This window comes from Protopterus annectens, chromosome 1.part2, assembly GCF_019279795.1.
Source record: "Protopterus annectens isolate FY-2018-M chromosome 1.part2, PAN1.0, whole genome shotgun sequence".
Classification (NCBI taxonomy): Eukaryota; Metazoa; Chordata; order Ceratodontiformes; family Protopteridae; genus Protopterus; species Protopterus annectens.
The window spans coordinates 831,715,611-831,738,924 of NC_056727.1; the positions used below are offsets into that span (position 1 = coordinate 831,715,611).

Sequence of the window (23,314 nt, forward strand, 5' to 3'; positions counted from 1 at the left end):
TATCCTGCATGGATTTCTGGAGGGCTCTTCAGTGCCATCCTCCTCCACAGGTTTCTTCCTAAGCTTTTTTTTACTCTCCCTTCAGTTATGAATACCGCAACAGTGATATGGGAGGACATAGTACAGTCGTGTAAAATCTTACCTTGACAGTAGATGTCTTTCTGTTCATTGTTGCAGTATTCGCTCTCACCCTTCTTCCAGCCTGCTCTAGCCTGTTTTTCGTGCCCTCGTGGACAAGGGATTCTTTTTTCTTTTCTCCTTCTGGATGAAGATGTTTTCCTTTCCCTAGGAACATTATGATGTTCTTCGTGTTTCACTGTTACACTCATCACACTAGGGTTATTTGCCTGCAGGTAGCCCTCAGTAGGCCCGAATACCAGAGTCTTAGTATTTCTGCATTGGGTGCTGTCACTTGTTCCATGATGTCAGGTCGGCAGGGGTATAAAACAGGCAGCCAATGCCATTACATCAGTCTTTCTTGCCGAAGAGGAGCCCGAAGCTGAAGCGGTTCCCAAGTGCTGGTTGGCCGCTACCTGAAATTTTCATTTTCGAGTTGATAATCCTGAAGTCTTCTAAAGTTAAGTACCTTGTTGGGGATCCTTTTTTCTTGCTCTAACCGATGGCAGAAAAAGTTAACATTTGTCTTGCGTGTGGAAAGCAAATACCTCACAGAGATTTTCATTCTTACTGCATCACCTGTTTAGGCCCAGACCATGACTTCCCTCGCTGTTGATTTTGTGCCTTGTTTAACACCCGAACAGTTTGTCGTCTGGCTATCTTTGTCACTAATTTATTTTGCTCTCGTTCTCCTTATTCTGAAATGGCTTCGATAAGCCGTCCGACTACCGATCTTCCGAAAAAACATAAAGATAAAGACAGAGACAGACTGCATAGGTCCAAAACTGCCAATGCTTCCGTTAAGCTAGTCGCCAGTCTGCCGGTAATCAGTGAGGTGCCTTTGCAACCCCTGATGCCCGCTTCTATGGATTCACAGGCCTCTGCTGAGACCCATTTGGAGTCCGGTATGCCGTGAGATGCTTCTTCGACTATGGAACCTGTGGATGTCTCTACCATGGATGGGTCCGGAGCTGCTGTGCAGGCACTGGCTTCTGAGGGTGTATTCCTTCCTACCGATGTTCGAATCAAACCGACTACCAAGTTTCTTAGGCCATGAGTATGCACTATGCCTAGAAAGCTGACAACCAAAGCGCATGCTCAAGCTCTCATGCCACAAAAACAAATGCTTAGGATGGCTGAAGACCTTATTACACTAATTAGGGGAAGCCAGTCTTCCCCAGCTAAGAGACAAAGAATTGAGTTTCCTTCTGACTGTGCAGACCAGGAGGCTGATGACTCTGACCCTTCTAATTATCAGGACATGCCCTTATCAGCCTATGAGGATTCAGAAGCAGAGCAATCCATTCTGTCTGCCTCCCCTCCCAAGGATTTTTCTTTTGGTGAAACCTTGCATACTTTAAGAGAGCATTTCCACTGGGAATGCCAAGACTACCCTCAGTCCAAAAAGAGACTCAGAGAATTTTTAATCGCCTCAGCACAGGCATCTAGCTATACCCCCCCTGTCTTGGGTGTTGTAGATGATGTTTTTATGGAATCCAGTCTTACTCCAGATACATTGCCTCCAGCCCCTAGGAAACCTGACAGGTACTACAGAGTACCTGATTCCCACAAGTTTCTTTTTAAGAATCCTACTGCTGATCCAGAGTTCATTTCCCAGGGACCTAAGGTATTAAGGCTACTACAGCCAAAAATCCAACCCCTTCAGACAGGGATTCCAGAGCTTTAGACAGATGGGGTAAGAAGGTATATACCTCTGCAACTCTTGCTATCAGGGCATTGAATTGCCAGTTTCACATGTTGAAGTACCAGCAACATATTATGGAACTAATTAAACAAAAAATGGTATTTCCAGATTGTGCAGAAAATAAAGATTTACAAGAGCTAATGCATTCTGCAAACCAAGTTAGTAAGCATAATTTGCAGTGTGGCTTTGATGCCCTAGAAACACCTTGCAGGGCTACAGTCACTGGTTCAAAGGTGCAAACCTTGCCAGATCATGTCAAATCCAAATTACTAGATGCTCCTTTAAATAAGGACTGTTTGTTTGGCACCAAAGCAGAAGATGTTCTTAAAAAGATGGAATAAAAAGCTAAATCTATGCAAACTGTTACAGAATTCTTACAAGTGCAACCACCTAGATTCAGTAGACATTGCCCTTCAAAACACTGGTCCTTTCCAGCCCCTTCCAGGCCTTCCCAGACAAGACCCAGGGGAAACAGCCACCCAGACTACAGTCTCGGGGTATGCAGAGATCTAAACAGTGGAGTGCCCCACTCCAAAAACAGGGAGTGGTAAGTCTCCCCCATGGAAAAAGTTCACAGTGACTTATCAAATCTCCTTCCCAGCCCTGCCCAACTGCTTGAGACCCTTGGAGGAAAACTTGCCCTTCATGCAAAAAACTGGATGTCCATCACTCAGGACCAATAGGTCCTCAACATTATATCCCAGGGGTACAAATTCTACTTCCATTCATTGCCAACCCCAAATGAGTTTTCAGACCTTCCTCCAAACCAGTGGGCAGAAGCTCAAAAGCTTACTGGTGCCCAGAAAAGAGGGCCCTTGGCACCCAGTCCTGGATCTTTCAATTCTCAACACTATTCTGGTGGTCCCAAAATTCAGGATGCTTACCTTGCAACAGCTTCTCCCTTTGCTAGCCAAGGATGCCTGGTTAGTCACTCTAGACTTAAAAGAAGCTTATCTGCATGTCCCATAAGGGAGTCGTGCAGGAAATGTCTACATTTCAGCGCAGGTTGTATGCACTATCAGTTTTCTGCACTTCCCTTTGGCTTATATACTGCACCCAGAGTATTCACAAAGTGCCTGGTTCCAGCCATTGCATACTGCAAGCAGAGAAATATCCAAATTTACCCATACTTGGACGACTGCCTGATTCAGGCGGACAGTCAGGAATTGCTACTTCATCACTTGACATTTGTAAAAAGCCTTCTTACTTCATTGGGGTACACCATCAACAAAAAGAAATCTCAACTGGTACCCAGTCAAAAGATTGTTTTCCTGGGAGCAAGCTTGGACACAACTTCCCAGATGGCATTTCTCACTTCAGAAAAACAAGTCTCTGTGACAGACTTCTTCAAACAAATGGCCACCAGAACCCAGCTATCTGCAAGAAAAATGCTGCAAGCCCTAGGGTTCATGGCCTCATGTATTTTGCTAATTCCATATGCAAGACTGCATATGAGGAAACTTCAGTTGTACTTAAAAAGTCTTTGGTGCCAACATTCTCAGGACCTGGAAACAATCATTCCTGTCATACCTTGTCTAAGGGCAGAGTTCCTTTGGTGGGCAGAAGCATGCAGCCACAACGAGGGACTGCATTTCACTCAACCCCTCACCGCCCAAACCCTAACAACAGACTCATCAGACTATGCATGGAGGGCTCACATGGCAGGCAAATGCATTCAGGGCCTCTGGAGCCCAAGGCAAATTCTCCTGCACATCAATCAAAAAGAGATGCTAGCTGTACAGAATGCTCTGACAGCTTTCCAATACCTAACCCTTCCAGGACAATTGCTGATAAAAACAGACAACACCACAGTTATGTGGTACATAAACAAACAGGGGGCAACCCATTCTTATCCACTCTGCAGGTTAGCCATGGCCCTGTGGAACACAGCCTTGAACAACCAAAGTGCATCTACAAGCTCAATTCCTGCCAGGCAAACAAAATTCACTGGCAAATGATTTAAGCAGACATTTCCAAGACCCACATGAGTGGAAATTGGAGCCCAATGCCTTCGATCTTCTGATCCAGAAGTGGGGGACACTGGAGGTGTATCTCTCTGCCTCCCCCGAGAACCACCAGTTAAGCAAATACTGCACCAGGAACTCTCGCAGCAGGCCCTGGAAGTGGATGCCCTATCCTTTCAATGGGAGAATCTCTCAATCTATGCCTTTCCCCCTCTGCCCCTTCTCTCAAGAGTACTAAAGATAAAACAAGACAGGCCAAAGGCAATTCTTATTGCCCTGGACTGGCCACGCCAGCACTGGTACCCACTCGTGTGCAGCCTGACAACGGTGCCACCCTGACACCTACACCAGACTCCTACCCTGTTGTCTCAGCAGGAAGGACAGATTTTGCATCCTCAATTGCAAACCCTAAACCTTGCAGCCTGCCTTATCCCTTAAATACCCCACCAGCAACCCTCAGAAAACAGGTGCTGGACGTCATTGTTGAAGCCAGAAGACCTAGTACTAGGAAATCCTATGCTGAAAAGTGGAAAATATATTGTTCTTGGATTCAGTCTAAAGGAAAGGACACAGCAGTGCCCTCCTTACCTCTAATCCTGGATTACCTAGCAGAGCTACTCCACAGAGGCCTATCCTTCTCATCCATTAAGAATGTTAAGTTGTCAATCTCGCCTTCATTCTTGCTGGATGGGTTCGGAGACGATCCTCGGCTCCGACTCGGCACTTGCTTTAGCTTGAGAACTCCTTTTACCAGCTCGAGGCAACTCTATATCCCATGATGCAAGGCGGAACTACCTCAGATCTCGTTTGCCGCTTAGCGAAAGAGGTCTCCTTTGCCAGCTGAGGTAAGTAATTTTTTGTCAAAAGAGAAAAAAAGCTTAGTTAGGGATTTATTTCCCCCTTGTTTTCACTTTCTTAGTCTGTAGTGTGTTTACAACCCACCCTATTCCCTTATAATTCAAAACTTTTAAATTCCCTTGGTAATTGTATAAAAGTTTAGTTAGGCCTAGACCCCATTGGTTAATCCCTACCTGTGTGTGTGTGTTAAGGGATTAATTGTGTGTGTTTGTTGGGGTTTGTGTGTGTCTTCTTCCTTAGGAAATGTCAAAGGAAGGCAAGGTCTCAGGCTTCAAGAAGTGTGACTCGTGCTGTCAGAAAATGTCTCTGACAGACGGTCACACTTCTTGTGTTTACTGCCTGGGGCCTTTGCACCTGCAGGACTCCTGTGCTTTGTGTCACTCTTTTAGCCAGAGTCTCCTGCAGGAATGGAGGAATAAGTTAAGCCTCCGTGGCTTACTTAAGCCAGAAGGTTCTCCCTCTAAAACAGGGTCTGGTAAACCTTCTAAGCCACCGAAGGTTCAGGCTACAGTATCCAAGCCTCCTCCGGTGGCTCCGGCTCCGTCGGAGCCGAGATCGGCTCCGGCTGGAACCGATCTATCTACTTCCAAAGTAGTGGGTTCGGCACCGATCGGTTCCAACACCCGGTCTACTGTGGCCTTGTCGACTCCGGCTGGAGCCGACACCTTATCCAGCATCGGAGCCGAGAAACCTTCAGCTCCATCTGGAATTCAGGGGACTTCGGCTCCGATGGCTTCGTCCCGAAAGAGATCTCGGTCCCCTTCGTTGCAGAGTATCCACTCGGCTCCGGGGTCTCCTCTTTTGTCGGAGCGGAGCCATCGGAGCCGATCTTCGAGATCTTCCAGGCTGTCTGACCACGACTTAGAGAGGGTGGTAAGCAGGCTGTTGAAGTCGCAGGCACTGGCCCAAATGCTCCATAGCCCGTCTCAGCAGACTTCGCTATTGTTTCACCCTTGAACTTCCTACTCCGACTCCACACCAGAGCTCGGAGCCGGAGCTTCGGGACAGCAACTGTTTGGCGCGAGCCGATACATCCTTCGGCTCCGTCTTCCTCGGCTCCGATCTCCTCCTTGAGGCCTTCCTTGGAGGGATCCGGTCGTCGGGTTTCCCTTGTCGGCTCCGAGGGGGCTAGTGGCATCGGACCCTTGTCCGACCCCCCTCTCCCTCGGGCTTCGGCTTTGGTAAGCTCGGCACCGACATCGGCCTCGAGCCTTCCCTCTCAGTGGAGCCGGAATTCCTGTATCCTCGGATCGGGATATTCCGGCCTCCCGGGAGGAGCCTTTGAGGTGATGAGGAGTGTCCTGGCTACTGAGCCAGGTCAACAGTCCATCCCTCTAGCTCCTCCCTCTTCGGTGCCTGTAGACGCCTCTTGCCAGCCTCTTGCTCTCAGACCCAGGGATCCATCGCCCAGGTTTCCCCATTGGGAATTTCCTCCTCTTCGAAGTTTCTCCTGATCGGGCAGGTGAACCCCTCGGAAGAGGACGTGTAAGAGGAAACACACAGACTCCCGAGTCTACTACATCTGATACCGACTTAGATGAGTCGGAGGGTTCCCCACGATCCCCCTCTGAGGATGTCTCCTTTTCAGACATCCTTGAGCTCCTCAAACAGAGGGGGAATTGGCCATCCATTGATCCCTCAGAGGATGAGTCGGTATACCTGGAGGCTTTTGGTCCCGACCCTCCACCTCCTGGGTGTCTCCGCCTTTCGACCCACTTATGCAGGTAGTGGCTCGGAAGGCCTCCAGATTCTGTGGAACCTGTCCCCAGGAGACCATCCAAGTTTATCACGGCCCCTACGGACAAACAGTTTCTTTCCAAGGGCGTCTCTGTGGATACTATGGTGGTGGCGGCGGTCACTAAGAAGGAACTGGCGGATCCTTCAGTACCTGTCCATCCTCCTAACAAGGATTCCAGGACCATGGACAGGTATGGAAAGCGGATGTTCTCTTCAGCGACCTTTGCTATGCGTTCGCTGAACTACCTTTGTCACTTCACCAGGCTTCAAAGAGATATTCTCAAGGAACTGGGTGAAGTGGTCCAGGATCCTTCTGCTGCTGGGGCTCAAGAAAAGATTGCCTCACAGCTAGCAATCCTGAATTCCCTATCCAACTCCTCCATGCGGCTCATATCCTATGCGGCCGATGGAGCGAGCAGGGCCGCAGGCACAGGAGTTGCTCTTAGACGCCAAGCCTGGATGCGGCTTTGTAATTTTGCGGACCCCTTTAAGGCGTCCTTCACTAATACCCCCTTTGATGGTTCGGCTTTGTTCGGACCTCAGGTGAAGGATACCTTGACCAGGTGTGAGCAGGACGGTAAAACTCTTTCTGCCGTTGGAGTCCATTTTTCCACCCCTTCTAGACCATATCCCAAGGGTCAGAAGGGAGGGAAGATGTGGTTCCGCAAAGCCCAAGGAGCTACACCGGACACACGTGGTCAGTTTACCCCCAGAGGCAGAGGGGGTAACAATAACAGACGCTGCCCTAGAGGCAGGGGGGGTCCTCAGAATCAGGGCAACAAGGAGTCTCTTCCTGAGAAGCCCTTTAGGTGTTGCCCGACTGTCCACCCTTGGAGGCAGTCGGGGGAAGGATTTCGCTGTACCCAGTAGCCTGGCATTCCCTCTCACAAGATATGTGGGTACAGTCGATCATATCCGAGGGTTACAAAATCCCCTTCGAAAGGTATCCCGTACCTCAACAATCCCTTCCAGACATCTCACCCGGTCAAAGGGATTTGGCAGAACAGGAGGTTTTAAAGCTCCTAGGAAAAAGAGCCGTCCAGACTGTGCCAGCAGTCCAGGTAGGATCCGGCGTCTACTCGAGATTCTTTTTGGTCCCCAAAAGGACGGGAGATTGGAGACCAATATTAGACCTGAGCAGTCTAAACAGATTTGTCAAGAAGGCAAGATTCCGGATGGTCACGCTTCAGTCCATTCTGCCCTTTCTGGGTAAGGACAACTGGATGTGCTCTATAGACCTTCAGGACGCGTACTATCACATAAAGATTCACAGGCGCTCCAGAAGGTTTCTCCGCTTTCGGCTGGGGACCAGTCATTACCAATTCAGAGCCCTGCCCTTTGGCCTCACTTCAGCCCCCAGAGTGTTTACCAAATGCATGGCAGTGGTCACAGCTCATCTGAGACGTCAAGGATTCCAGGTGTTTCCTTATTTGGACGACTGGCTCCTCTCCGCCACCACCAGGTGTCAGCTTCTTCAGACCAGAGACTACACTCTGCAGCTTTGCAGGAGTTTGGGAATTTCAGTAAATTTGAAAAATCTTCTCTGCTGCCTTGCCAATCTATCACCTTTATAGGCAGAATTAAACACCGTCAAAATGTTAGCCAGACTAACAGATCAAAGAATTCTGGACATCCAAAAATTCGTTCGGATTCTATTGCAGAGCAACAAGGTCAAAGCCAGATTTATACTGAAGGTTCTAGGTCTTATGGCTGCGGCCATTGTTCTTCTACCACTGGCTCGCTTCCACATGCGTCTTCTGCAGTGGATGCTATTCACGCAGTGGTCATACCACAGTCTCCCGATGAGGCATGAAATCTTAGTCACACAGTCGTGCAGAACTCATCTGAATTGGTGGATATCTTCCCCTCTTCTTCATCAGGGCCGACCCTTTGTTCCCCCTCCTCCAGTTGCCACAGTCACTACGGATTCCTCTCTGATCGGGTGGGGGGGGGCATTATCAGGGCAGGATGGTCCACGGGATGTGGCAACCCATAGAATACCATCTTTACATAAATGTCCTGGAGATGAGAGCGGTGCTTTTAACTTTGCAAGCCCTCAACGACTTTCTTCCCACGGGGACTATTGCAGTACAAACGGACAACATGTCCGTGGTCTGGTACATCAACAAGCAGGGCGGGACCAGGTCCTATCCGTTGTGTCGAGAAGCTCTCAGACTTTGGCAATGGGCAATCTCCTCTCATCGGTTTTTGATAGCAACGCACATCCCCGGCAGGTCCAACCTCTTGGCGGACAGGCTGAGCAGATCCATTCTGATGCCTCACGAGTGGTCTCTCAATCAATCTGTAGTGGATCAGATTTTTCTGAAGTGGGGCACTCCTTGTTGCGATCTTTTTGCTACTCCTCAAAACAACAAGTGCCCCGATTTTTTCACCCTCTTTCCCCTTCCAGGCCAACCCCTGAGAGACTCTCTAACCCAGGATTGGCCCTGGGGACTTCTGTATGCTTTTCCTCCTTTTCCCTTGATTCCACAAGTCATTCAGAAAGCCACCGTTTTGAGGGCCAAGTTGATTCTCATTGCCCCTTATTGGCCTCAACAAATTTGGTTTCCGTCTCTGCATCGTCACCTTCTGGTGCAGCCCTGGCATCTGGACCCAGTTCCGGATCTCTTGATCCACCAGTCGGGTCAGCAGCACCGGGCCATTCATTCTCTCAACCTCACTGCTTGGTTGCTCCACTTCCTTCCCTAGCCAGGCTACCGATGATTTCTGACTCAGTCAGAGACATCTTAGTGTCTTCTTTAAAGTCGTCCACTAGGACTGTTTATGCTAGCAAGTGGAGACGTTTTTCTATTTGGGCAAATTCCAGGAATATTGATCCCTTTACTGCTCCTGTACATTCTGTTTTAGATTTCCTGGCGGAGGTTTTTCACTCAGGATCCTCGTCATCTACAGTTAAAGTACAACTGGCTGCTATTTCCAAGTATCATGTTGGCTTGCATGACAATAACATTATGTCTCATAGATTATGCAAGGCCTTTCTGAGAGGAGTTTTTCTCCTAAAGCCGCCTATAAAGCATCCTCCTCCGCAATGGGATCTAAACTTAATGTTGGCATCCTTGATACTACCTCCTTTCGAACCGTCTGCTTCGTGTTCTTTGAAGGTATTGACCTGGAAAACTATATTTTTGCTGGCTGTCACTTCAGCAAGAAGGGTTTCCGAGATTCAAGCTCTCTGCATTCGTTCCCCTTACTTGGTTTTTCATAAGGACAGGGTATCATTAAGAACAAACCCTTCCTTTCTCCCCAAAGTTGTGTCTCAAACCAATATTAACCAATCTATAGATCTACCAGTCTTTTTCCCAAACTATTCCGACAGAGCTGAACAGAAGCTTCATTTTTTGGATGTCCATCGTCAGCTCAGGTACTATTTGCATAGAACTAAACAATTCAGGAAATCGGACCAATTATCTGTCTCCTATGCAGAAAACAGGATAGGTCTTCCAGTTTCTAAAGTGACCTTATCCAGATGGTTGACTTCCACCATTTCCTATGTGTACTCTCTCAGAGGCAAGCAGCTATCTTCTAAACCAAAAGCACACTCAACCAGGAGTCTATCCACCTCTGCAGCCTTTCAGGATAGACTACCCATTGATACCATTTGTGCAGCAGCTACTTGGGCCACGCCTCATACCTTTGTCTCTCATTACAAGTTGGACTTGGCCTCCAGAGATAGGGCCAGTTTGGTTCCACAGTTCTCAAGAGTCTGTTCCATTGAGCCACCGGGATACAGGTGCTAGGACCGGTCCCATCCAGCAAGAATGAAGGCGAGATTGACAACTTAACATTTAGAAGTTATGTACCTACCATAACGTTCCATGTTAGTTGTCTTCTCGCCTTCTTTCTGCCCCTCCCTCCTTCCCCCTGGCCTGGACAGATCTTGAAGAGTTCCTATCAGGTTGTTTTCCTCCTGAGCCTTCATATGAGGACTCTTATTATGATCTTGTTTTCCTAATTATGTTAGGTTAGTCCTTAGCAGGGTAGGTTAGCTACCAAACGAGATCTGAGGTAGTTCTGCCTTGCATCATGGGATATAGGGTTGCCTCGAGCTGGTAAAAGGAGTTCTCAAGCTAAAGCAAGTGCCGAGTCGGAGCCGAGGATCGGCTCCGAACCCATCCAGCAAGAAAGAAGGCGAGAGAAGACAACTAACATGGAACGTTATGGTAGGTACATAACTTCTAATTCATGCCTCTGCCATCTCAGCTCATTATAATACTGAGCCACGTCTGTTTTCTCACCCTCTCATCAAACAGTTCCTGGGAGGGGCTAACAGCTTAAGGCCCCCTAGGAGAGCACCCACCCCTGCCTGGGACCTTAACTTTGTATTGGAAAAGCTCACGCTTCCCCCTTTTGAACCTGCTGCTTCAGCAGAGTTAAAATTCCTCTCTTAGAAAACAGCCATGCTTTTAGCCATAACTTGAGCTAGAAGAGTGGCTGAGTTACAGGCACTAATGGCTGTGGAACCCTTCATTATTTTTCATGCTGACTGTTTCCCTCAGGACTAACCCATCCTTTATGCCTAAGGTGGTGTCCAGTGTGGCTCTAAACCAATCCATCCATTTACCAACCTTCTTCCCTAACCCGTAAAATAAAGGGGAAAGGATCCTGCACTCCTTGGATGTGCACAGACAGCTCAGGTTCTTCCTTGATAGGACTAAGTCTTTCAGAAAATCTGACCAGCTGCTGGTCAGCTTTGCTGTAAGGGCAGAGGGTAAGGCCATTTCAAAACAAATCATTTCCAAATGGATAGCACACTGCATCCACTTCTGCTACAAGCACCATGGAAAACCAACCCCACAGGGGGTCGGAACACATTCCACTAGGGCTACTTCTACCTCTACAGCATTTCTCAGGGGAGTCCTTACCAGAGACATTCTGGAAGCTGCAACCTGGGGTTCTGTACACACCTTCACCAAGCATTACCACTTACCTATCTTTTCCAAATCCAGAGCTGGATTAGCTACAGCAGTCTTGCAAGGCCTACTAGCTAGCCCTAACACTTCTCGACTGCCTCCACCCTTCTCAGCTTTGAGAATCAACCCAAGTGTGATGACTGCAACAGTGAAACATGAAGAAAATAATACAGTTGTGTACACTTACCATAAATGTAGATATTAGAGCGTATTCACTGTTGCAGTCCCAGTTTCCCTCCCTCCAGCCCCCTGGCTTTTTCTGTCTGTCTACCTCTCCTCTCTATGGCCATTCCTAATGGCATTGCTATTTACGTTTTACTGGTGGTGTTCCCCACCATGTACTAGCTCCCTATTTGGGGGCTTCTTGACATTTGGGGCAAGAAAAACTGATGTAATGGCGTCGGCTGCCTGTTTTATACCCCTGCCAACCTGACGTCATGGAAAAAGCGACAGCACCCAATGCAGAAATACTAAGACTCTGGTATTCGGGCCGACTGAGGGCTACCTGCAGGGAGATAACCCTAATGTGATGACTGCAACAGTGAATACACTCGAAGATCTATATTTATGGCAAGTGTACACAACTGTACTTTCTTCTTGGGGCTTTTTCAGTTCTGAGTGTGTCAGTATGTCACCTTTATGCACTACGCCTTGTATAGGGAGCATGTATGTCATGAATTACACCTTTTAAGTATTAAAGGCTTTGGTATACTGTTCAGATGTTGAGCTATCCTTTTATTGGAAAAAATATATTTTTTCCATTAAAAAGAATTATCTAGGCAAGCATACATTTATGTAAATGAAAACAAATCATATTGACATAATTTTAGTTGCAGACATTGTACCTCACTTATAATCTATCCAGTCACTGTCAGTCAAATGTTATGTAGCTCGTTCAGATCCTGCCTTCTTTTAAAACCTCTTTCCTCATCTGTATCTATTATTCCCACAGTTTCCATTTTTCCTATGTAATTTGCTCCTGTCCTTTTCTAAAATTCCAATTTCCAGTTTTTATGCCAGTTACTATACTCACTACTTCTAGTACAGTTGGTTTTTAGACTTTGATTTCCATTTCCTAGTAATTGCTTTATTGGTAGCCACCATTAAATTAGACTGAACAAGGCCTTACTATGTCTAGGCAATTTCGGTTATGTATCCTAGTTCAAAAAAGAAGAAAAAATTTCCTTAGTCATAGTTTGCTCACCCAGTATTTCTGATAGAGTAGTCTGCAGGGAATTTTTAAAGTCTACCAACTCATGACAGTCCCAGCAAATATGTTCCCAGAAATGTTATTCCCCATCACACTTCCAACATTTGCTATCTACAGTACACTAGCAACAAAACATTCCAAAGAAAAGGCGAAGGCAGATATAAAACTTGAAATTTTAATCCAAACACCACCAGGATTGAGTGCTTTCATAAACCAGTTACTTCTTCAGAATCCAGTGAATAAAAAACAACACCATCCTATTATACCTCTCCACTTAATCACATGATTAACCAACAATTAAGAATTTTCTTTCTTAAAAAGCCCCACATATCAAACTTTATAGCACTTTCAATATTAAAACATAAAAAGTTGATTTCAAACATATGAACTTGGAGACTTCAATATAGACTGGAACTGTTGTACTTCCAATCAACCTTCAATCCATATTAACTTGTATGGCTTTTCTCAATTTATCACAACCCCTACAAGAATCCATAAGTCTACTAACAACGAAAGTACATTAGATTGGATCCTAGAAGGAAACCATCCCCCACTTATACTGCAGACACCTTACCTGACGACATTAGTGACCATTCACTCACCTATATCATTAGGCATAAAACCTTCTTCCCTAAACAACCTATCTTTAAAACCATACAAAACAAAAAACACTTTAATGCTGTAAGTTTCCAAGCTGAGCTACAAGCCTGTGATTGGTCTCCCTTAAAAGAACTCTCCCTTGATGAAGCAGTATTACAAATACTGGAATACCATGCCCCTAGTCGATCCATAAGAACCAGAAGTAAAGCAGCACCATGGCTCTCTAAAGAAACAAGACAAAACATTCTAGTAAGAAATAAGATCTGGTCTAAATGGAGATGTACTAAGAGCCCAACTGATCACCAGAACTATAAACAGCATAGAAACACCACAAAGAAAGCTATACTCCTTGATAAAAAAAAATACTACCTAAAACTCCAAGACAGGCATCAGCAAACCCCCCAAACATTTTGGACTGCTATTAACAACCTTCTACACCCAGGACACTCCAAGACTCCAACTCCTACAGCACTTTCCCTAAGTACATCTAAGGAGATTGCTGACACCTTCAATACCTCCTTTACTGAAACTGTACAGTCTCTCGCAAATTCCTTACCTCTTGTTACCACAAACCTCCCATTCTCCATGACTAGCAAGCCCCCTACCTTTCAACTAAATCCAGTCTCTACATCTGTCATCCACACCTTACTATCAAAACTTAAACCATATACCCCATCTGCTGATCTCCTACCAGCAAAATACCTGCAAATTGCAGCTAAAGTTCTCTCCTATCCTATTTCCATACTAATCAATAGAACTATTACTGAAAGTGATATCCCATCTCTCTGGAAAATCTCACACATAATTCCTCTTCATAAGGGTGGTAACTCAACCGAAATATCCAACTATTGCCCCATAGCCCTGCTCTCCCCTCTAGTCAAAATAATGGAAAAATGTATACACCGCCAACTACTTGATCACCTTCTCGTACATAACCTTCTAGCAGACTGTCAACATGGTTTTAGTCCACACCACAGTACTACTACTGCCCTACTATCCTTCACTGATTGCATCAACAAGCATCGTAACAATAATAGGCTCTGTACTGCTTTGTTTATAGACCTAGCTAAAGCTTTTGATATGGTGAACCATCAATTACTACTACAAATACTAGAACAATACTCACTCAACACAAAGACATTACAGTGGTTCAAGTCCTACCTAGAAAACAGACAGCAAGCTGTTCTCTGGGACAACAACCTCTCTACTCTTCTTCCTATTACTCTTGGGGTCCCACAAGGCTCCATCCTGGGACCTCTCCTCTTCTCTTTCTTTATCAACGACCTACAGTTAAATATTCCACAATCTACCTGCATACAATATACAGATGATTCCACATTAATGTGTTCTGCCACCTTAGCATCTGAGCTCCAATCTATCACCCAGTCAGTATTTACCTCAATTGAAAAAAGGTTTTTGCAATGTTGCCTCCTACTAAACGCCAAAAAGAACAAGTTACTTGTTTTTACTCCTTCACAGAAGTCCCATCCAATAGACCTAACAGTCAAATCAAGCAATGGTACTATAATCACATCTGATCCAACCACCAAGCTGTTAGGGGTAACTATAGATCGCAATCTCAACTTTGACACACATATTAGCACTACAATTAAAACTGTTAACAGAAAACTGGGCTCACTGTACAAGATAGTCATTCCTTTACCCCTGAAGCCAAAACTACCATTTCCCATTCTCACCTGATGTCTACTCTCCTCTATGCTTCATCTATTTATACAAATCTTTCCAAAACTAACCTAAACAAACTAGCAAACTCCTACAACAACATTGCCAGATTTGCTACTGGTTCACCATATAGAACTCATCACTGTTTAAACCTCAAACAGCTAGGCTGGCTTGAACAACAAAACCAGCTACTAGTTCAGCAACTTACAATTACCCACAAGATTCTCTTTCACACCAGTAGGACTCCTATTCTTTGTAGCATTGCAACTCCTTATAGAAATCTTACTACCGTGCGCTCAGCAAATAAACTACAAATATCCACCCTGAAATCCCTCAATAAAGCCGGGGACTCCCTCTTTGCAAATTCTGTGGGTAAGAGTTAGAACAAACTTCCCAGCAACCTACAATTACTTCCATCCTTGTCATTATTCAAACAGCAGCTAAAACTACACCTTAAAGAACATTGGTTATGCCCATGTACTAATCCAGATTAACACCTGCCAGCTATCATATTTCCTTTCCCCCCTATACTACCCACTAGGGCACAATCACGTCCTATTCATTCATAGTCAATAATTTAGTTTTTTTATTTCCTTCTAACTTCATTAAACTTACTCTTCTTTTTTCTATAATCACTCTCCACCTACTGATAGTGTTCTACGTCAATGTTAACTCCTATGCTACCTATGACATTTCACACTTCCTGATACTTTTCTATGTCTTTGTTAATACTTATGCTACCTATATTCTCCACCTAATGATATTGTTCTACGTCAATGTTAACTCCTTTGCCACCTATGACATTTCACACTTCCCGATACTCTTCTTTGTCTTTGAATAGCACTTATGCTACCTACAACATTTCATGCAAACCTTGTCTAACATAACAACTAGATGGTACCTTTCACCCCCTCCACTCTTTTTTTCTTGTCCAAATATCACCAATCATTATTCCTCTTGTATATACTGCTCATAATACTACTGACTCGACACCCTAACTTTTCCTTCTCTAATCTTGTTTGTTACTTCTTTGCTAACCTCTCTTTCTCCAATGTTATTTGTTACTTCTTTGCTAACCCAATCCTCCTTTGATATTAATTCTTTTTTTTCCTTACCATTATTGTTGTTGTTTATCTGTTTGCTATTTGAAGCTACTTTAGTTCATTAATAGACACCCTTTAGCTATGAACTGCATTTATTCTTTGTAATAATTTACTATTCACAATTTTACTTTTATTTGTAATCCTGTTACATTACCGTATATTGGAGCTTGCATTAATTCTTTGTATTAATGTACTATTTACAATTTATTTTTATTTGTAGTCCTGATACATTACCTTAATGTTGGAGCTTATCTCCCCGGGCCTCTACTGAAAATGGACATGTATCCAGATAGACTAGCCCGGTCAACAAATGTAAAATAAAATAAATAAATGAAATACATAAATATAACAAAAACATCTAAATGCATATTGAAAATATAAGTATGTAAACAACGTTTGTCGAAATAGTTGCCTCTATAAAACTATGGACAGTTTTATACAAGATATGACTTAAATCTGAGGACACTAGAAATAGATAAGCCCTTATTTAAACCTGGGTGGATGGTAATGTTGAAACGGAACTGCCAACGCAGTTCTCTTTCTTTCAAGATGTCACTCCAGGGACCTCCACTGATATCTTGCAACACTTGCTCCAATATAAAAAAAAAATGAAAGTGGTGGTCAGGATATTTTCTTCCCCATCACATCTCCAACATTTGCTGTCTACCGGAGAAAAAAAATTCTTTGGAGACTACTTTGGGTATAAAAATACCTATGTAAACACTTCCAAGCAAAGATCCTAAATCTTCTAGACTTTGTTGCATATTTGGGAGATGCATATATCCCCCATTGTTTCTTTGTGAATTGCTTATCCAGTCTCTATTCCAAATCCTATCTAACCCCCCCCCCCGATCGATTCTTATAGTTGTCATGCAATATTTTATATGCTGTACTAATTCCTTTTTTCAATGGCAGCTTCTGTTCCAGATAATACTAAAAACTCTACAAGTGCTGGTCTTTCACTTAGAGCCCGCCTATTTCTTTCTCTTTGCCTATACTGTGACATCAGTCCTTGATAAGGCAATGTCTAGCCTGCAGTCCAAATAAATTCTTGGCCTCTTCACATTCTGTTATATTGCCCCCTCTAATTATTTGCTCCCAGTAATTTCTTTTGCCACTTTTCTCCAATAAATTCCAGCCCATTCTGGCCTACTGTCTGTATCCCTAATGGCAGCCATCCCTATCAGCAGAATTTTCTTTCTCCATTCCCATGTCGGCTTAGTTCTTAGAATGACTTGAAAAACACCAAGCAGAATCCGGAAGTAGGAGCCTCCAAATTCCAAATGGATTTACACAGATGAAAAATAAAATGGTTTAATAAGTCACCAGTATAAAAGTTGGAGGTCATACAGAAATAAAACAATGTTAAGTGCTTTCATCCTAAATAAATGTAACTTTGGGCTTCCTCAGAACAAAATTCAAAATGGAGGGAGGGTTTAAATATGAGCAGGTTACAAAATGGAGGCCAAGTTGTAGAGACCCTAATTTAAGTTTACATAGTAAGAAAAGCTGCTGTCACAAAAGAACATGTGAAGCTGTTCCCTTGAGTTCTAAGTAAAAAAAAAAACATTTAAATAGAAAAGAAGTAGCATAACATTCAAATTGAAAAGTGCATTAATAAATAAATGTGAATCTAAGTAAACATAACGCATCATCTTTTTCTTTTTCTTTCGACTGTTCCCACTAGGGGTCACCAAAGCAGATCATCTGTTTCAATTTCTTCCTGTCCTCTGCATCTTGCTGTGTCACACCAACCATCTGCATGTCCTCTCTCACCCCATCCATAAATCTTATCTTGGGCCTTCCTCTCTTCCGCTTACCTGGCAGCTCCATCCATAGCATCCTTTTCCCAATATACCCAGCATCCCTCCTCAGTACATGTCCAAACAAAGTCAATCTCTCTGGCTTTGTCTCCTAACTGTCCAACCTGAGCTGTGTATAAAAATGTATTACCACTTTCTTGAATAAAAATGTTGTCAATTTAGGGTCCAGATAATAGAATAGAATAAAACACTGCTCCACAAAGTTGTACTCTGAGATTACCTGCTATTCATTTTAAAACCGGATGTATTGAAATGTACTTATTGATACCTGAGACACAGTTTGAATGAATGCCAGTAAAAGGATTAGAATACCCCCCCATTGCTTTCTTTCTTGTTAATCCATTTTGCAAGGACTGTTCCTGATATTTACTGTATGAATGTGTCGGTTATTTTAAGCTTTTTCTCATGTTTTCTTGTGCTTGCTTTCTTCGGTTCAAGTGTTGATATGGCTATATTTTGGTCCATAAATTTGTGCTGTAAGATGAACATGATCTAAGTTTGCTTTATCTCATAAAGGTACACCTTTTAGATTACCTTTCATGGAAGAAATGTAATTGAAGTGTGTTGTAGTAGATAGCCAAATATGTCGATGTAGCATCTCAGAAGAGAAAAGGAACATTGTGATTCATTATTGATGTTTTCTTTCAGAAAAACAAAACAAGAAGTTGCATTTTTGGTTTTAGCATTAGTAGAATACAGAACATATCACAAAAAAGGGCCCACATCTCTTAGAATTTTTTTTTTTTTTTCTTTTTGCCTTTGCTGCCTCCTGGCCATCAGACTGTCTCTTGGTCACTGCCCATTCATTCCCCTTCACCTGGACAAAAGCTGACCTAGATGAGCTGTTACTGAGGTCATCCATCAGAGGTAATTCCAGTTTTGCTTTTTGGAGTACTGAGCATGCTCTGAAACACGTCAAGGTACCTACAGTAGGCATCATCAAAGGTGTGTCACCTACTTCTGCAAGTGGCATAACCCCTCAGGAGATCCTTGAGATTCTTGCCTTCCTTGAAGCCTGCTTTCCTGAGAGGTCTCAGGGCTCTACCAGGGATTCAGTTTGTGGCTGTGCACTGTGTACATATGCTCCTACACCCTTTTCCCAGAAGAGAGGAATAAAAGGCAAGCCAGTTAATTTGCATCACTTTTGTTCCCCATAACATTCCCAGCGGGTTCCTGACCTGCTAATCAAACTTAGATTGCCTGGATCATAGGCAGGACTTATTCCTCTGCACAAGTAGAGCTTGACTACAGCTCTTGGTAGAGTTGGTATATTTCCCCAGTCTGTCAGCTTTTGTAAGGTTGTTCATCAGTGAGGTGTTCATTGAAACTCTGCCCTCAGCAAGTTCACTAATGACTATGCTTCTGAGCTGCCAGTTAACAGTACAATCTTTGCCCAGTTATGAAGGAATAGTTGTGGACTTCATTACGTAATTCGTTTGTGTGATGGGCTCTTATCAGTTATTAACCCTTTTCCCCAGTAGCTCAAACAGGTTGGTTTTTGACATGGCCATGAGTCCCAGTGGCAGAGGTTTTATGCTTAACACCATTTCTCTTGTCCGAAAAGTTGTTTCATGTAGTGCAAAGTCTGCTTCCCTTTGAATTCCAGTGAAATCTCATTCATTGTTTTGGGCCAAGTTTTTAGGAGTTAAAGTAATGTCTACCATTAGAAGAAAGTAGCCTCATCAGAGGTGCCACAGAACTCTTCACCTAAGAAGACATTTTGGGTGCTACAGTAGCAGTTTCAGTTTATTTTTTTTTCTTTGTCATAAGATGAGGGTAATGCCTGAGACGTTCATTTAGTGTGTTCCTCTGAAACTAAGACTGAGGATTTTAAGGAGAATACTGTGCCCCCGTTTATATTTTTCTCTTTAGAGTTCTGAACAATGAGAGATTCCCCATCCCCAAGGTTACATCTTTTAAGGAGTTTTTCAACAGGTTGGCTTACTAATGTTTTTTTTCAGGACTTTTGTGTTGTACGCGTGTGTAGAGATGACAGTCTCAGAATCATCTTTTTTCACCACCTCCTGTTTTCTCACTTCATAAATTCTGCCTGTAAAGCACGTGAACTGCAGGCGAAACCTAATCAGGAGGAGCAAAACAATCCTGCTTTCCCTGTGATTGCATATTCCTTAGTCAGCATCCATTGGCCATTGCAATAGTGACACTAGGGCTGTTAATGCATTACAGCATGTATCCTACACCTCCAGGGAGTTAGATCTGTGTGGTAAAAAGTTGCATGATACAGTTGACTCCTTGGCTAGCATATTAATGTCACAGTGCTTACGTTGGAAGACTCATGAAGCAAGCAGCTGCACTTAAAACAGCAGTATCTTTGAGAGTCTTCAAAACTTCATGATGAAGGCCAAGTTCCGTAGTAGAGTAGATAACTGCATAGAAGTTCATTCATGTTGTTATAGCTGGCATACAAGACAAGTCAGGTGAATTCGGAATGTAACTTTGAAAGCAAGCTTCACCTCATGTCTTAGACCTCTGTATTAAGATCACACAGAAGCTACAGAATGCTCTCTTCATTGCACATAACTTTTTGGTAAGCACATTAACAGATGTCTTAATGACTTTTAAAGACAGAGGTCAAGAGGCATCCTGTCTCCATCAGTCATATAAGACTAAAACAAACATATGGCTACATAGCGCAAGAAGAGGTTTAAGAAATGGGAGTAACACATTAAGTCCCAATGTTTATCTTCAGTCACAGGGCAGTTAACTGAAGCAACAGGTTTCTAGGCAGATCGAGTGTTAAAGTAAAGCTCCTTGCCTTTCCAAACTTCAGCCTGAACAGGCAGTTAGCATTTTGGTTGTTTTCCTTGGATGCAGAATATGGAGATTTGCAAACCTTGCTCATGGCTTTAAACAGTTTAACATAATTTCATCCATTTCTTTCTTTCTGGAAATAATTTGGGTATGGGCATTGAACCCAGGAAGTAGTAAAAAGCTGGCATATGTCGGAGCAAAAAAAAAAAAATATATATATATATATATATATATATATATATATATACACACACACACACACACACACACACACACACACACACACCGTCCCTGCTAGCTCATTTAATTGACATGATGCCTCCATTTGACCTGAGACTGTATCTGTTACCCAGTCTGTAGAAGGGGAACCAGCTTAGCTTTTAAAGGAAAATCATATAATGGATTTTTCAGTTGGTCTTCAATGCAATTTTTGCCACCTGGCATATTTAAAGAAGAATTTTTAAGGTACGTGGGCACTGGGGAAAATGCAACTTTCTTTGCTTGCTGTTTGATACTGATGGTAAGTAAATAACTGCTAGAAATAGTGTGCTAGAAATAGTGTGCATGTTTGAGTATTACAGGGGCACAATTGTTAAACCAAATACCTTCGCAGATTCACAAGCATTAGTGAATATCAAATAGAATTATAAAAACCACACTATCATGTAGCCTAATAAAAATATCTAAAAGACTTTTAATAAAAATGCAGTAAAAAAAAACAGAAAAGTTGAGCGCTTTTTGTCTTACTGTCCTACTTCCTTGGAAATGTGAATAGTAAGACAACTTCTCAGACAGGTTTATTATCCCGTTTTTCCCCTGTTTGAATGGGTTTTGTCTAAGGCAGATCGCCTCTGGGTATCAGGCTATGCCTGAAGGGTCATTTGAACTTTTCATCTCTGCCAAGGGTGTCTAGTGTTTTTTTGTATCTCTTTAGTTTCTTCCAGTTCAGAATCTGGCAGTTTAAGGTTTATGTTATAAAATGAGACTGGAAATCATTTTTTTTGTTGCTGCAGTATGTGTAAAACAATTTTCAGACAGGAAGTAACTTGTAGTAACTTATTACATCCAAGTGATGCCTCCAGGTGCATCTGCGGTTAACTCTTACTGACACTTCTAAAATTATTCAAATATTGTTTGTTCATATTTACATCAGTAATTCCAAGTCTGTGCTATGTACAAGGTTTTAAAGGATTTCATCTTAAAGCTTACACAATGACAAGCTCAACTGCATTAATGTTTGACCTCTGTTTAGTGCAGTTAAAGAGATATTAACAGTTGTTTTTATGATTAGTTTATACTGATATAGATATAGTTTTCACATTTTTCTAAATATCTCAACAGCGAAGTAACACAGACTGATTTCCATAAACCCTGTATGAAAGCTGTCAGCTAGCTGGATAAAATGCTGCTTGATAGTATGTGTGTGACTTGAGTGGTTGCTGAGATATTGTAAGTTGTTCACAAAATATTACCAACGTAATAGTTACTGTTTACTGTGATTGATAAAATTCAGTTTGACATAAAACCTAAAGAATACTACCACTGTAAAAACAGTTTGTGTTGAAGGGTTTGCCATTTATACTTTAGTAACACCTTTGATTCCAGAGACATAAGCATTTATTTGAAATGGGAAGACATAATCTGATTCTATGAGAAAGCATAGGGACCCGCCCATTGGAAGTTACAGTGCAAACTTCCTGAGCTCCATTGGAGTGAATGAGTTAAATATTACATCCTGCACTGCGATTATCATTTTAGCATTTTAGTGTTTAAACATGGCCAAATACTGTGAAGTAAAGTACATTTGACAATAAAGAACCAGTAGCCATGATGCATCTTTATGAAAGAAGGTTTAGGCAGAAGCTTAACTGTAAATTCGGAATTCTTGATAACAATCAAGGTTCATTTGCCACAGAGAGCTCAGATGTGAATGCTGAGTACCTTAATTCAAGTAGTACTTTTGGTAAAATATTTGTAAAGATGTTTTTTGCTTTCTTTAAAGATCAGGAGATTGTGGATGGTCTTCCCTCAGAAAGTGCATGGATTCATTTTCCAGCACCGACACTGCAAAGGGGGCTGCTGCACTCTTGAGGTGCCGTTCTTTGGTTTAGATGGTAAACTGATGTCTCGTTTGTCTAAGCTGATTTGTAGCACAGATGCATACAAAAGATCCCATGGCACTTGGAGAAAAAGAGTAGAATGTTTTATTAAAAAAGATTTCTTTTTAGCAACTTTCTCAGTCAAACACCAAACTGGTGAAAAAGTCGTATCAGAAGAAAATACAAGATTATTGCAAAATGGAATCAACAATTTTTTTTTTTTTTTTTTTTTTTTAACTGTTATAATTAGTAAACAAACTTCAGTGTTTAGCATAACCTTATCTTGTTCTGTTCTGTACTCTTGAGAGGCTTGACAACATCTGATTATTGTATAAAGTGTTTTTGCATCTTGAATAGGGGAGCATTATAAATTAGTATCTGTGTACAGTATTTACATTTGACAAATCACATCTTGAGTAGAAGACTGTTGTTTAGCAAAAAATTAGAACATTGCAATTTCACCTATTCATCTTGTGTAAGGCTACTTTTCATTTGTGTATTGGTATATAGCAGTACAAACAGTGTTCACATAATTCCAGCCTATTTGTAAAGATTTTTAATGTACAAAGACAATCTGTTAATTATCTCCCATCCTTTTTCTATATAGGCATTTTTTCATTGTGTTCATCAGCCTTTGAACATCCCAGGGGAATTTCCTTAGTGTCTTGGCCAAATTTTGTCTAGTTGGTATGAATCCTATTTAGAAAACAGG

The 23,314-nt window shown here is 42.8% G+C and overlaps 1 protein-coding gene across 2 annotated transcripts in view; it reads left to right on the forward strand.

Annotated features, from left to right (window-relative positions):
• HEATR1 (HEAT repeat containing 1) overlaps positions 1 to 23,314 on the forward strand; it is a 1,780,420-nt gene that overhangs the window by 1,748,433 nt on the left and 8,673 nt on the right. The gene's annotated exons all lie outside the window — the stretch shown is intronic.